The sequence below is a fragment of the Phyllostomus discolor genome, chromosome 6, assembly GCF_004126475.2.
Source record: "Phyllostomus discolor isolate MPI-MPIP mPhyDis1 chromosome 6, mPhyDis1.pri.v3, whole genome shotgun sequence".
In the NCBI taxonomy this organism is placed as follows: Eukaryota; Metazoa; Chordata; class Mammalia; order Chiroptera; family Phyllostomidae; genus Phyllostomus; species Phyllostomus discolor.
Window position 1 is genome coordinate 30,375,757 of NC_040908.2, and position 15,556 is coordinate 30,391,312.

The 15,556-nt window shown below is 43.9% G+C and overlaps 1 protein-coding gene across 4 annotated transcripts in view; it reads left to right on the plus strand.

The window, feature by feature from the left end:
- STON1 (stonin 1) overlaps window positions 1-15,556 on the plus strand; it is a 48,767-nt gene that overhangs the window by 2,652 nt on the left and 30,559 nt on the right. For 2 of the 4 annotated variants that reach the window (XM_036027941.1, XM_028515256.2), the window contains exon 2: window positions 2,247-2,288. The gene's annotated coding sequence lies outside the window, so the exon portion shown is untranslated. Of the gene's footprint in view, window positions 1-1,505; window positions 1,820-2,246; window positions 2,289-4,395; window positions 4,499-15,556 lie in introns of those variants that run through there. The other 2 variants (XM_036027942.1, XM_036027940.1) reach the window with 2 other exon arrangements.

Genomic DNA, 15,556 nt, shown 5'->3' on the forward strand with positions numbered 1-15,556 from the left:
TGCTTGCCTGTATTTCTCAACTTTTTTTTACAATAGTAATAGTTCAGATTTATTGAGTACAAAACACATGGATATGGTATTTAATTTATAAACTTTTTGAGATACGTACCATTATTGTTAGTTTCACGATACAAGATTCAGAAACTAGAATCAGAGGGATAACTCTCTAAGGCTGTACAGCCACTATGTGCTGTCTGAATTCAGGTCAGTCTCCAAAGTCTGTGTATCTCAATTCTACTGTCTGTGGTTTCCCTGCACATGTATTATCATTTTACTTATAAAAAAATAGAAAAAGGGCCCTGGCTGGTGTGGCTCAGTGGATTGAGTGCCGGCCTGCAAATCAAGGGGTCACTAGTTCTATTCCCAGTCAGGGCACATGCCTGGGTTGCAGGCCAGGTCCCCCATAGGGGGTACGTGAGAGGCAACCACACATTGATGTTGCTCTCCCTCTCTTTCTCCCTCCCTCCCCCTCTCTAAAAAATACATAAATAAATAAAATCTTTTTAAAAAATAGAAAAAGGGAGGGGGAGAATATTTTCTGCTTTAATAACTGGTATTTTAATTAACTATAAAATGCCTCCCATCTCCCCCATCTCCCACTGCCACTTCTTTTTTTCTTTCTTTGTCACTTCTCCTTGGAAGTCCTTGGGAATTGCTCTAGACTTAGCCAGAGGTAAATCACCTTCCCTTGGGAGCCAACTGCACCGAAAAGTATCCAGCATTCCTTGGAGGCTTCCCAGCCAGCCTGTAGTTTGAGGAACCCCATGGGATTCTGGAGCAGTCCTGGTAGAAGGCAGAATTTTTAAGCAGATCAGACAAATTATGCCTTTAGAGCTCTGCCAATATGGGCTTACAAAGTTCTTGGCATTGTCAGGGGAGCGTGACGGGTAGGAAGACCCAGGGAGAGCTCCCAGGCTCCCATTTACCTACATGTTATGTGGAATGTCAGGGTAGGCAGGTCAAGGATTTACCACAGAACAAAGAGAAAGGAAGGTTAATTGCTTCTTGATGCTTATTACTGTGAAATTACAATAATAAACTACTTTGTTAGAAGACTGGCTACTTGGGTGATCCCATGCATTGGCAAGATGAACTGTTTTAGTGGAGGTGGAAATAGTCAGTGCGAGTGATTCTGGGGCTAGCCCTGGGGAGGAGATGCCCACATCCTATACCACCACAAGCCCGCACCGGCAGCCAGGACCTTATCCGTCCTCTTGCAGAAATCCACCTGAATATCCCAGAAGCATGGGCTTTTCTATGACCCGTGGCCATCCAAATAATACGCCTTCAGAGAGAGGATTTATTTTTCCATTCTATAAGGAAGCGATATCTGGAAGGACGATGCATGTAAATCACCTCCTTGTTGAAAAAAAATTGTAAAAGTCAAGGACTTATTTCCCAAATAATCATACTCGGACTAGTGTCCCAGATCTTGTAGACATTTAACCACATCAGAAATGTCTTTCTGGTCAGTGTCAAGAGAAGTTCTTGTGAGCAACTTGTTTGTTTTGTTGTGTGGATGATGTGATTCCTTTAGTTGACATTTCTCCTTTCTTATTTGGCCACAAGGTATCACAGAGTCAACTCAGTAGCCCACTTTGGCATAGGTATAGGACTCTATTTTTCAATAACTAATAACACTATTATATACCTTTTATTTCCTACCTATACTTGTCCTTGAGCCCCAATTTTCTCATCTACTTTACATTGTTTTGTTTTATTTAATGCATTTTGGAGGCTTCTCCTCTGACACGGCACTCCTTCCTTCTGAGTTCATTTTTCTTCTTGCCAACATACATTAGAAGTTCTTTCATTAAAGGTATGTGGTAAACTTTAAAGTATATTTCTTGCAATGTCTCTATTTTGCACTTACAAATGAGAGTTTGACTGAGTGTAGAATTCTGGACTCAATTATTTTCTCCATATTGCTACTCCTGAGTATCAGGTAACTCTGGGCAAGTTACCTAATGTCTCAGTCTCCTGGTCTATAAAATAGACCATAGTACCCACGTCTGGGATAATTATGAAGAGATACTGTGTACAGAATATTAGAATAGTGCCTACTATTTAAGGAAGCACACGATAATTGTTAACTATGATGATTACTATTCTATTTTTTCAGAATTTCTTGGCTTTTTGGGTTTTACTAGCTCATCTAAGTGTTAGTTTGTCAGGTTACATGCATGTGTGCACACACACAAACCTTTTGGGAATGTTATTAAAATTGCTTTCAATTTATATTACAGGAGGACTGACACCTTTCCAATATTGGGTCTTCTTTTATTCAGGTGAGTGACTGGTGATTTCCCCTATAAATATCTTATACAACTTTTGCTGTATTTATTTCTTATAGATTTTGTTGCTATTTTACATGATGTCTTTTTTTCTTATTATATTTTCAAATTTACTGGCTCATAGAGACATTGGCTGATTTTTGAATTTTGATCTTATATATCCAGCATCCCAGCTGACTTCCCTTATTAGATAGATCTAAGAATTTATATGTAGCTATTCTTGAATTTTCTAAGTAGATAATCACAAAACAATAATTTGTCTTTTTTTTCTGTTCCTTCTTACTCATATCTTTTTCTTCTATTATTGCATTGGATAGACCCTCCAGCACAATGTTCAGTAACAACAGTGGGCATCCTTATCTCCTTACTGTCTTTAACAAGTGCTCTTAAAGTTTCTCCATGAAGTTTACTTAAAGTTTTGGTATATATTCTTTATTAAATTAAGGACTTTTCCTGTATTAACATTATTTAGCAAGTTAAAAATTTTATCATGACTGAATGTTGGTTTTATGTAATGCCTTAATGTTTTTATGTGAATTAAATGATGATATATTTTTCTTCTTTATGTTAAAATGTGATAAATAATATGAGTATATTTACCTATGTGGAGACATGCTTGCATATATATGCATATACATATACATTCTTTTATTTTATGGGATATATTGGGTTGGACAAAAAGTTGGTTGCATTTGTTTTTTTTCTGTAAGGTGGCTCTAGTAGCACTTAGTTGTCTTTAACTTCATTCAAAACAATTTTGTTGATTGTATCATGACTATGCATTTTAAAAAAACAAAATGGTGAATTTTTGTGTAGCTACTTTAATATTGAAGATGGAAGAACATATGCAACATTTTCATCATATTATGCTTTATTATCTCAAGAATGATAGAAACACAACTGAAATGCAGCATACGGAGAAGGTGCTGTGACTGATGTAATGTGTCAAAAGTGGTTTGCGAAGTTTCATGCTGGAGGTTTCTCACTGGACGATGCTCCATGGTTGGGTAGACCAGTTGAAGTTGGTAGTGATTGAATTGAGACATCAATTTAGAACAGTCAATGTTCTACCACACAGGAAATAATCGACATACTCAAAGTATCCACATCAATAAAGTTATTGGTGAAAATGAAAAAAATGTGTCTTTTATGGAAAAGACTAAACGGACTTTATGGCCAACCCAATAATTTACTAGTACTTTATTTAGGAGTTTTGCAAATGTTCCTAAGTGAAACAATTGGTTTATAATTTTCTCTTAAGAATATTATTTTTATATTATTTGGTGTCAAGTTTATATTAGCCTCATTAAAGAAGTTGGGTAGTTTTTCCTGTTTCATGAATATTTTTCTTAAAACACTTTGTAAGAGATAGACTATCTGTTCCTTAAAAATTTGGTACAATTTATTGTAAAATCATCTGAACTGCTTATAAAGGCTATGTGTGTTAGGTTTTTGATCATTCACTTTTATTAACAGTTACTGATGAATTTGGGTTTCTGTTCTCAGTGCAGAAGAGTTCTGAATGTCCAAAACAACTGCTCCCGTCCCCACATGCTGGCCTTCAGATTCTCTGTATTACATTAACACCTCCTCATGACCAGCCAGCGCCCTAACTCACATTCGTGTTGAAAAGAAAAGCCTCTATGGAGAGGTTCCTGTTCCCTTTGGTCATGGAGACCATGTTCCCTGTCTGCTTGTGTGTGTGTCTACATGTGTTCCTAACTGTGCAGAGAGGTTTACGTTCAACACGTGATCCTTTACTCATGGCTGACAACATCTCTGGGAATGTTGATTCATATCAGCAAAGCCTGTTTATAATATATAAAGAAATCTACACAGAAATATACCTGTCCCATATCCTCCCAACAAACCCCATTCTTTTAAGGAAACCAGACTAGGAATCATCCTTGGCCTTCTCCTCTGGCCCTCACATCAGCCCTATGTGATAATGGAAAAGTGGACTTTGGAGTCTGGCACGTCTGGGTTTGAATCCAAGCTTTGCCGCTAACTAGATGTGTGGCTATCTTAGTGTTTTTGGGCTGCTGTAAGAAAGTACCACAGACTGGGTAGCTTATAAACAACAAACGTTAATTTTTCACAGTTCTGGAGACTGGAAGTCCAAGATGAGAGTACTGGCATGGTTCTGGTGAGGATACTTCTTACAGATGGCCATCTTCTCTCTGTGTGCTCATGTGGGGGAAGGGGTGAGCGAGTGCTCGGTGGCCTCCTCTTATACAGGCACTCATCCCGTTCACGAGGGCTCACTCCCAGGACCTAATCACTCCCCCCTGGGGGGTTAGGATTTCAATATGTATTTTGGGGGGGACACAGGCAGTCAGAGAATAGCAGTGGCCTTGGGCAAGTTACTTCACATCTCTGAGGCTAAGTTTTCTTCTCTATAAAATAGTAATAATAAAACCTATCCACCCAAATTGTTTTGAAGATTAAGTGAGATAACAAGAAATAATATGGACCAAATGCTTGGCATATGTTAATGTTGTGTGGGTCACCAGCCAGCAGTGACGACGGAACGCTGTGGATGGCTCGCCGAAAAACACGCGAGAAAAAACATGCACAGAGACAAACTAGTTTCTGTGGGGAAGTAGGGACGAAATGGCCACCCCCGCCTAGTGGGGAGTGCGCTGATTTACCATCCATACCTGTTTTTATTGGGCTCATTTTGCATAATAATTCAGGTAAAGTACAGTACTTATCAGGGGGAAGTAAGGAACCATAGAAAACAAGGAACTCTGCCTGTCTATTTTGAGTCGGGGTCAAAGAGCTGTAAGACTTTGAGGAACAAACTAACTTCCACCTTGGACCCCTCTCATTCAACTGAGAGCATTCTAAACAAAGAAGGTTTCACAGTAATTTGCATATTCTTTCTTAGGCCTGATCACCCAGGGAATCCGCCCTTTACAGCACAGAGCTGCACCACCCTGTCATTGTTTCAGGCTTAGGTGGAGCAAGGGAACTAAGGCAACCAAGAGATAAGGAGATTTTCTCCCAGAGGAAGAGAACTCAGGCTATGTCAAAGCCGAGGAGCATGGGTCCATCACCCCCTTTTGCTGCAGCCCCCCAAGTCCTTCTTTTGGGGGGCCTCCCAAAGTGATCATGCCTGTCTTAGGTCGTTCCCCCCTTGGGGAATCTTACCCGTCTTTGGCTAAGCGACCAAGCTTTTTGGGGTTCAGTTATGAATAAAGCAGCAGAAGCAGCATTCCTGCTAGGGAGATAAACTTTTGTCTCCTAGCTGGCTTACGGTTCCAAGGGCGTTCCCTTAGTCTTAGCCTAGGTGGGGGTTTGAGCTTCTGATACCAGTCAGGGCGGTTCCCAACATGTTAATGCTTACAAATGTTAGTTTCCTTCCATCATCTCCTCTGCCCTGCTCTTTCTTTCAAACTAGGATTGTACTTCAGACAGACTTCTAGGAAGAGGCCATGGGTGTACCTCCTAATATTTTATATTTTCTTTGTAATCAATTTAGATTTCTCTTGGGTGAATTTTCTCAAAGCTTTGGACTGCCATTTTGGTTTTCTATCTATACCACTTCTTAGTAGCTCTCCTAGGCTGTTAATCAAACCGTTGTATAGAATAACTATGTTGTTACTTAAGAACTATGCTCCTTTTAATCAGAAATATCTCTTTGCTTTATTTGTTGGTGCTCCTTCCTTTAAGAAGATAAAAACTATTTTTGAAGACAATATGTTCAATGGGAAGACCCCAGAGCGAATATAAGGAGTAAATAACAGAACTACTGGGACTAGGTGTTCCCAGGAGGGACCATGAAATCCCTGAGCAATTGAGGGGTAGACAGGGTAGGGGTTTGACAAGGAAGAGCCATAATGCCTCATTGAGTAGAAGAGCTGAAAGTATTCCTTGAGGACTTCCCAACACCTAAAATCTGCCTATTTTATAATCATCTGTCTGGGTTCTATGGAATCTGCACTTAGCCCAGAGCTTTTTGCAAGTGTCTTATCAGAAATGGTAACAAAAGCTATCACTGTGTTTATATAGAGGAAAAGAGCATCATGAAAACAAAATGTAATTGGAATTATGGATGTACCTCCATATAAATATCTGTGGCTCAGAGCACAAGAATAACTTTTCCATTAGAGAGCTAAGCCAAGAGTTTCATGGAATCTGCACTGAGAATCTAATTTAAAACAGCCGTGGCCCAGAAATTCAGAGACGGGGCTGTCACATTGGCCTCTGTTCATCCCTTTGAATGTTTTTTTCTAGCTCATGGTAACTCGTATTCAAGGCCAGTTTGGAGGGCCTAGAAGATGGTAATTGATACTACAAACCTTGCTTTTGTTGGCCTCAGCTTAGTGTTAATACAAACGTAGAGAAATTGTTTTAATTTTATGTCTTTACGACCGAGAGCCTCCCCTAACGTAGCTTCAAGCCTGTTGCTCGTTTGTGGCTTGAAGCAGAACCTCATAAATTTTGTGAAAATTGCCCGTTCCTCTGCTGGTCCTGGATTCAGTGGAAGGTGCCTCGCTGGGGTCATTCGAAGTAGCAAGCTGGCAGTCAGGTGCTCTTGATTTTCAGACCACTTATCTTGGGGAAAAAAGATCGGGCTTTCCTTGGAACTGGGGGATAATGTCAGAATCCTTCAGTTCTTGGAAGACTCAGACTTGCCTAGATGAGCATATTTCCCCCTTAAGGAAAGAGAGTATTTTAGCCTTCTGACCTCATCCTCTGTATCAGTCGTTTGATTGTAAACTCCCAGTAGGAACGGCTCTGTAGCACATGTGATGGGATTTACCCAGCTTTAAACAGCCCTCGCTGGTTGGGATCTACCTCCTCCCCACCCACACGTTTCCCCTCTCCCACCAGATGTTCCTTCTTAGCTGCTTGCACACACCCTTCCACGCGTGTGCTCAGGCTTTGGCCAGTTATGGTTGGGACCCCTGCTGCAAACTCCACTGCTCATCGCCCGGTCTGGCCAGGGGGCGTGTCTTTCATTGATCCTCATAAGGGCACTGTATGGACTACCCCAACTGAGACAGGTGCTGGCTCCCTTGCTGGTTTCCTAGTCTGTCTGCTTTTAAACCTCCATTCCTGGGGAAAACTGGTGTCTTTACCTCCTTCTGTCCTGGAACTTTGTTTTGTCTTGCGTCTGAATTGTTGCTTTGCTTGGTCTTGACTTATCCGTGCTTCTGAACCCTGACCTTACTTTGTTGAGGGCTCATCCTCCCCTATTCCCTTTTGATACAAGGGCTCATGCATTCAGCTACCACCTACCGAATGGCTGCCCTGTTTGAGGTTCCTACACATCACCATTGGTCATGATGCCACAGCTAACATCACTCTTATGCCATCACGTGACTGTGGAAAATGATGAAGGTGATGTCGTTCTGCAATGTTTTGAAGAAATTGTCTCGTGCCATGAGAGATGTGCATGAAAAACCATCTCTTCTCCTTTTATATTTCAGACTTTAAAACTAAGTGTGTGTGGGCAGGAACAACCAGGTTCAATCCTGGTTTCTTTGTGCCTCTGGCCTCACCACGTTCCAGTTCATCCCCCACTGTCAGAGCTTTCCTTCAAAAATCCCTATCTGATCCTGTATATTCTCTCTCAATTCTTTCATTGAATCCTGTTGCCTTTAGGATACAGTCTGACTCCTTAACATAATACAGAAGGGCTTCTGTACCTCACTCATCTATTTGCCTCTTCCACCTCCTGGCTCCAGCCACACCCTCTACCTGCAGCGTCAGGCTCTCTCCTGCCTCCTTGTCTTTGCGCATGCACCTCCCTCCACTATGTTCTGCCTGATCAACTCACATTGACCTTCGAGATGCAGCTCAGAAGCCCACTCTTCCTGAGGTCCTTTCAAACCACCAGGACCAGCAGTTTTATTTCCTCCTACCACAATTGTGGACGCAGCCACCATCACTGTCACCCATCTTAATTAAGGATCCGGCTTATTAATGAAGTGCCACAATACCCCACATTTGGCTTTATCACATTAACATGACATATGGGAATCATCCCTGCTAGACAGAGGATGCCTGGGGTAATGGACTGTGCCTGCTCTGCACTTGTACCAGAGTGAGGCAGACCGTTCAGGGTGTTCAGTTATCACTGTCGGGTGAATGTTTGCATGCTGAAAGAATTAATTAGTTCACACACACCAAGATGTAGATTCCTATGGGCTCACTTTAAATCTTACTGAGAGTATTTATTTACAAAGCACATTGTAGGTGCTTAGTGAATGTCTGTTGAATCAGAGAAAGAATAAGTTGCACAAACATACAAACTATGGAAAATTTATTCCAAAATGTCTTAAGAAGAGGGCCACCATGTAGCCCCGCTTCCTCTCCCCACCCCCGTTTCCTCTTAACTACCTGTAGAAAGAATGTGGACTGGAAAATCGAAGGTTATAGAGTTCATGTTCATTCTCTCGGCTGTGTTTCCCTGAGTGAATCATTCTACCTCTTTGTACCTCCTTTTCCTCATCTGTCATATGAGGTGTTAGAAAAGGTATTTAATGCCTGTTGAATAGTCTAGATTCCATTTTTATTAGATGGCCTCAAGTCAGACGACCAGCTGTTTTCCATTAAGTGGCACGCATGTGGGACTCATTTTCAGCCCATCCTGGAGCACGTTCATGACAAGCCCTCCAGCACTGGGCAGAGCTGCAAAGCTGAGACCAACAGATGGACCAGAGTTTTCCCAAACTGTGGCAGGAGGCCAAGACCTAGCTGGAACGCAAACACGGGGTAAGATGCCCCGAGTCAGGCAGGAGCAGCAGTCAGTGTCTCATGTCAGTCTGAGGTCAGAGTTGGCCAGAGATGCCCAGGAAAGGAGCATGCAGGGGAGCTGGACAGCGTGCTTTCAGGGGTGTGCTGAAATGGGTCCTCCTCCCAGGAGAGTCTTGGGAGAACCTGGTGTAAGTCATCAAGACCAGCTTCAGTTGTCTGAAGGACAGGTAGGTGAAAAGGTGTTCAGACTCAGTCTGTGTCCCCCCAGAGCATAGATGGAAACCAGGCAGAAGTTAATTTGGGGTAAATAGGAAGGTGAAGAGTTTAATTCTGTCCAAATGATAATGAGATGAACTTGCTCATGAAGTAATGCGGTCTCCACTACTGGAAGTGTTTATGCAGCCGCCGGATAATCCCTCAGCAGGGATGTATCAGGGTCCCTCAGTTGGGAAGGTTGGACTCGATGATGGTTAAAGTTTTCTTCTGATCCTAGGTCCTCCCCAAATCTTATTTAAGGAAACACTTTCAGACTCCAGAGCCCTTCTTCAGCACACCCTGCTGTCCTGGTGACCAGCCTTTCTGTTACTGGACTAAAGTGGTCCTTTCACCCATGCGCATCAAAGTCCAGTCAAAAACAAACAGGAGTTTGCAGCAAAGAAAGTAGAGGTTTATTAGTTAAGGAAATGGCACTGGGCCTGGAGTCTCAGGTAAACTTGTACTGAAAGACCTGGCTCCCTGATGGCTTCTAGGGGATGGGTTACGTGGGGGGAAAATGATGAATCTCGGTGGTTAAAGGAGTCGGGGTCATGGGCTCTACTGATCAGTTGGGGCTGGGTAGGGGGTAGTTGATCACTGTGTCCAGTCTGGAGGTCAGCCGTGGAGTCCTTCTGTTTCCTGAGGGCGTGGTTCTGCTTTCGTGGGCCTGGGGCTGAAACACAGCTGGAGTCAAGGGGTCAACAGACCTGAGGTTTTGTTCTTAAGACAGTTTGATGCTGACCAGAACTGGTGTCCAAAGGGCTTAATAATTAAGGAAGGGCGTGGACAGACTGAAAGGAGAAAGGGTCGTGTTAAATAACGTTTCTAAGCCCTGGCTGGCGTAGCTCAGTGGATTGAGCACGGGCTACGAACCAAAGTATCGCAGGTTCGATTCCCAGCCAGGGCTCATTCCTGGGTTGCAGGCCACAGCCCCCAGCAACCGCACATTGATGTTTCTCTCTCTCTTTCTCCCTCCCCTCCTTCTCTAAAAATAAATAAATACAATCTTTAAAAAAATAACGTTTCTGCGCAGTGACACTTTGGGAACTCTTTGAATGTTTCCCTTAAAGTGGAGCACCCTGAATTGGACCTCACAGGCCAGGATGTGGCCTGGCCAGGGCCTCTTTAGGGACATTACGCAATTTTTACAGATAGCAGACCTATTAATTACTCATCTAATTTGCTCTGAGCTGAGCTATAAAAGCAAACAGCAGAAAGTCTGGGTTCCTCTGGTATGTGTGCCTGCCACCTCAAGAGATGGACAGAGCCTATTTCCTTTTATCTGGTTTTCTCCACTGCAGTTGAACTTCTGATGCCTTTGCGGTAAATCTTCTAATCTAGACTATGCCTTTCAGGCTTGGGGGACATTTTCTGTACTGGGAACTTCCGTGGCATTCCATCCTTGCCTTCTCAAGAGCGTCACATTTCACCCCAAATGCTCTCTCTGTCTTGTTTGTTTCTTTTCCCCTTTCATTTTTCTTGTTCCTCTCTTCTTTCTCAACTCTTCATGCTCACTGACTACATTCCTACTTGTTTTTTCTTTTCAGTGGTTCTCTTTTCAAAATCTTTGCCTTCCTGGTATCCTGGTGAATAGGAATGCGGGTGGCTTGTCAGCTCCATTGTGTTTATGAAGAAAAATGCCCAGAGGTTAAGTGATGCGCTTAATTTACTGGCAGAGCCAAGGTTTCCTGACTTCCCTCCCAGCCCCATCCTGGAGATAACGTGCATGTGCTCGGAACACTGGTGTCAGGGAGATCACCAAGCTTTTCTCTGTGTGCGGGGTCATTGGACCCTGAAAGAATTTACCCAAGGGCCATATGAGGTCTCTGGAGATCTTAGTCTGAAATCACACTGAAGTAAATAGGAGTGACTGAGAGCAAAGGAATTTATGGAGTGCTTACCATTTTTCAAAGAAACTTCGGAGTTCATCATTTTATATGATGTTCCCCGGAGCCGTTTGAGGTGGAAGAACCCACGTGAGCCTCATTTTGCAGGTGAAGTTCATGTGCGGAGGAGGCCCTGAGCAGACATACTATCTCCTGGTCCATAAATCTTCCATTTGGCCTGTGCTTCAGGAAAACCAGGAAAGAGGAATGGTTGTTTCCACCTGATGTCAAAGAAAATGCAGACCAACATTGGTTGTTTCCACCTGATGTCAAAGAAAATGCAGACCAACATTCTGGGCTTGGCAGTTGGCCTAAGGAGCAGTCTCATGCCATGTTTGAACGTGGGAGCCGGGCCAGGGGACAGAAGGGCAGGTTCTGACCCTGGGAGTCAGGCCAGCTTCTGCGGTAGCTGGAATATAAGGCCAGATGGGATGGAAGTATGGAGGCTTGGTGGGTTGGTTGTTGAGACATGAGCGAGCTGGTTTCAGCCTCCTTGGGGGAGAGGTGGCATTCTAAGATCTAGTGGATATACTAGTTGGGGATTCTGAAGTGTGGAGAGGGACATTTCTTCTAACGTGAGTCTTGTTATAATCTCAGGTTATGCATCGTTCATTCAGCAAATATAAGTATAAATCAATCTCTAAGATATAGGTTTTCTTATGAGGACCCTCATATGTGTGTATAACTATATTTCTATCTCTATATCATCTCACATATATTTATTCTTACTAATGTACATAATCAGTGGGAATACAAAGTATTTTCCTCTATTTATGGATTAGGAAACCAAGGATAATTGGTTTGCTCAAAGTCCCACAGTTACTTAGAAGCTGAGCCAAGTTCCAAATCTATGTTTTCTGAGTTCTTTTACTGGTGTTTCTAAAAGCTTCCCATATGGTAAGCAGTTCCTAACGGTTAAGGTATGTGCTTTGAAGAGAAACAGAGGAAAACTCCTTTGGAGTTATTACATAACTCCAGGGCCTTTATCTTTAGGTCCTGGAAAACCTAAATGAGAGTTGAAATACAACTTGAACCCTTTTCGTTAAAATCCCAGTGGGCATTTGTGTTGTTGGCAGTCATTCTTTAAGTCAACCAGGAACAAGTCCTCTTCGTAGATTTGGAATTAATGTCTGTGCTCTGTTGCATCCTGACTAGCGCGGGGGGCTCCCTAGTTATGTGGCCAAGTGGAGGGGAGCAGCAGGAAGAATAGGTTGGGTTTCCTTGGTAACGTGGTTATGGGTTAGAGGGATGGGTCACAGGGCAACCAGCCTAGGTCCTCCTGCCGTGGAGGAAGGTTGCTGTCCTAAAGCACCCAGGGCTCAACTGTATGACTCAGCTCACAGCTCAAGTTCCCTGTCTTACATCCCACGGCTTGTACTGTGACCCTGGGTCGATCCCCTCTAAACCGTGCCTGTGCCCCTATAATGGGCTCACGAGGCTCTGTCACCCTGAGCCCTGGGAATTGGGCCCAACAAACTGAGCAAGGCTGGTTCCCAACAGGCCTCATCTTGTTGGCTTAGCCTGATGCCTGGCACACCCTTCCGAATGGGACTTCTTCACCTCCAGGTGAGGCCTGTGCTGGGCTGCCTGAGTCAGGGTGGGTGGTTTGAAATAGATTCTGAGCTTCTTTGGAATCCTGGGCTTGGCCATGAGTTTTTCCCTATCAGACTATTCTGCTATTGCTGCTGCTGCCTCCTTTTCTTTCCAGCCAGAAGCAGCTACTCTGCCGTGCTTCCCTTGGCACAGTTTTTGTCCTACAAGGAGCCTGTAAGAAACTCTGGGATGAGTCAGAACCTGGCTTCAGTGTTAGGTCCATTTTTCACTCATTCATTGAGCATTTTTTGGGCCTGTGAGCTTGTACCAGGGCAGGGCATCCAGGCGGGAATAAGATCCTGCCAGTCCCTGTCCTGGGATTGCTCCCAGCCTAGAATGTAGACCCCAGAAGGCACCCAGCCTGGTGTCACAAGTGCTATTGGGACCTGCAGCCCAGATCACTGGACAGTCTCCTGCTCAGGGTTAGTGCCGTGGCGCTCTGTGTTTCTGCCAGACTCACCAGGTCCCGACATCTGCCTTGTGCGCCGTGCTCTGCTGTCTCAGGGCCACTTTGCCCACTGCTCCACTTACATCTTGCTCTACATCAGCATCTCCAGATGCAGAGGTTTTCATGCATGGGCGCTTGAAGAAACAGAATATGGTATACAGGTACAGTGGAACATTTCAGCCTTAAAAAGGAAGGAAATTCCGGCACAGGCTTTTGCATGGATAAACCTTGTTGACATGATGTGACTTGTTCACATCATTAAGTGAAATAAACCAGTCCCAAAGGTTCGAATATCCAATGATTCCACTTATTGGTGGTAGTTAGAGTAGTCAGATTCATAGAAACACAGAGTGGGATGATGGTTGCACAATAATGTGAACACACTTAATGCCACTGACCTGTGCACTTAAAAGTGGTTAAGAGGGTAACTTTTATCTTTAAGTATATTTTACCACATGCACAAAAATATAGAGGCTTAAAACCACAACTTCATATTATCTTTGCTGGTTCTGTGGTTTGACTGGTCTCAGCCGGGTGGTTCTTGCTCAGGGTCTCTCATGTCGTGTTAGTCAGATGGTGGCTGGAGTTGGAGTCACTGAAAGCTCAATTGGCTGATGTCCAAGTTGGTGGCCGTGGGTGGCTTTTCCATGTGGCTTCTTCGTCCAGACTGGCTTTCTTCTTTGGTGGTTCAGAGCTCTGACAAGCGGGAAATGGCAGCTTCTAGGTCAGTTCAGGCCTATGCCCAGAATTGTCACAGAATCACTTCTGCCACACTGTAGCCATCAGAGCAGTGACAGATCCACCCAGATTCAAGGGGAGGAGAAATGGAGCCCCTCTCTCAATGGAGGAGGGACAAGGTGACATTTCAGAAAATGTCTGAAGCATGATTGCAGGGGTCCTAAAGAGTTTGAATGGGAAAGTCTTCAGGCAAGCACGTACTTCCCTGCAGACCCTTTTTAGGAGAAATCATCCTATGTTGCTAAGAGTTTGAAGGGCCTTTGGAAGCTTGCTAGACTTTTTGTTAACTTCCAGAGTCACGAAGAACTGGAACCTGGCCTCCTGGCTCCAGGCTGGACACACAGCTGTGGGACCTCACCCAGTGGAACTCTGGGTATTGTGAGCAGTGGTACAGAGGTCTGGTAGAGAGATGGGTGTGGTGAGAGTGCAGAACCCTGGGTGGTATCCAGTGGAGACCCACCAGCTCTGAGAGGCTGGGCTGGATCTGTCTGGAGCTCAGCTCATGGGCTTTGCTGGGCAGGGCTATGCAGAGGCACCTGGGGTGCTCTATGAGGAGGCTGAGAATTTACTTATTTAATTCTCAGAGTTGGGATAAAGGAAGTCAGTCTGCCCTAGGCTCAGTTGCCCCAGGTTGAGACTTAGAGATCTGTAGGTTTCCATATAAGCTAGTTAATGCCCATTGCCGAGAATGTCAGTTGGCAAATCCATTCATTTGCATCTACTCCAACACATTTCTAATCAGACTTTGCTTTAAGTGCAAAATTCTTTGTAAGGTCTTTAGTGACTTTCAAAATGCAATGACATTCACAACTACTTTGCATTCACTCCTTGTCGACTTAGCGATACAAATATTGTTGTGTGTGATATCTACATTTGAGACTAAGAGTCCAAGCAAATGTTAGTATTCTATACTTGGTTTGTAAGTAGGACCTTCGTAAGTGATTTTAAAAAATTGTTTTATATTTATATACATGTACATTCATGGAATTTCCAGGAATGTCTGGAATCAAAGCCAATATGTTTTTGTTCTCTGTAAGTCAGTGGTTCCTGCCCCCATTTTCACAATGATGTGAACATTTCCAGGTGAGCTTGGTGGTCAGTAACAGCTGACTGGCCACAGATGAACCAAAATGCATTTGATTTGGGATATGCACACAGCCCTGATCCGAGGTTGTCTTTGTGGCTTGAGGCCAAGTTTGGGCAGCCAGAGAGGAGACCTGTTTAGCAATGATCAGTGTGTGCATGATTGGATATTATGTTCTCTGGGGGGGGCGGGAATGAAGCCAGGCAGGAGAAATTCCCTTATGCTGGTGTTAACTGGCACTGACTGAAATGCACAGAAGCATGAAATGCACTAATGTCTCATCTACTGCCCTATGTCCTCGTGCAAGCAGATGCCCCCTCCCCAAGTAGCCTCCCTACCCCTGGGCCAGGAGGGCTGTCCTCTCTGAAACTCCCAGTGCACTTTTGCACAGGAGACAGCACATCTGCCTGTCATTTGTTGTTTTCTGTGGTCTCTGCTACCAGGTTTTAAGCACCTGAGGAGCAGGACTCGAGTAACAACAGCCTCTATGCTGTCCCTCTGCAATGGTCTTTTACAGATATTACTTTAGTATGTGTGACGACCCTGTCTC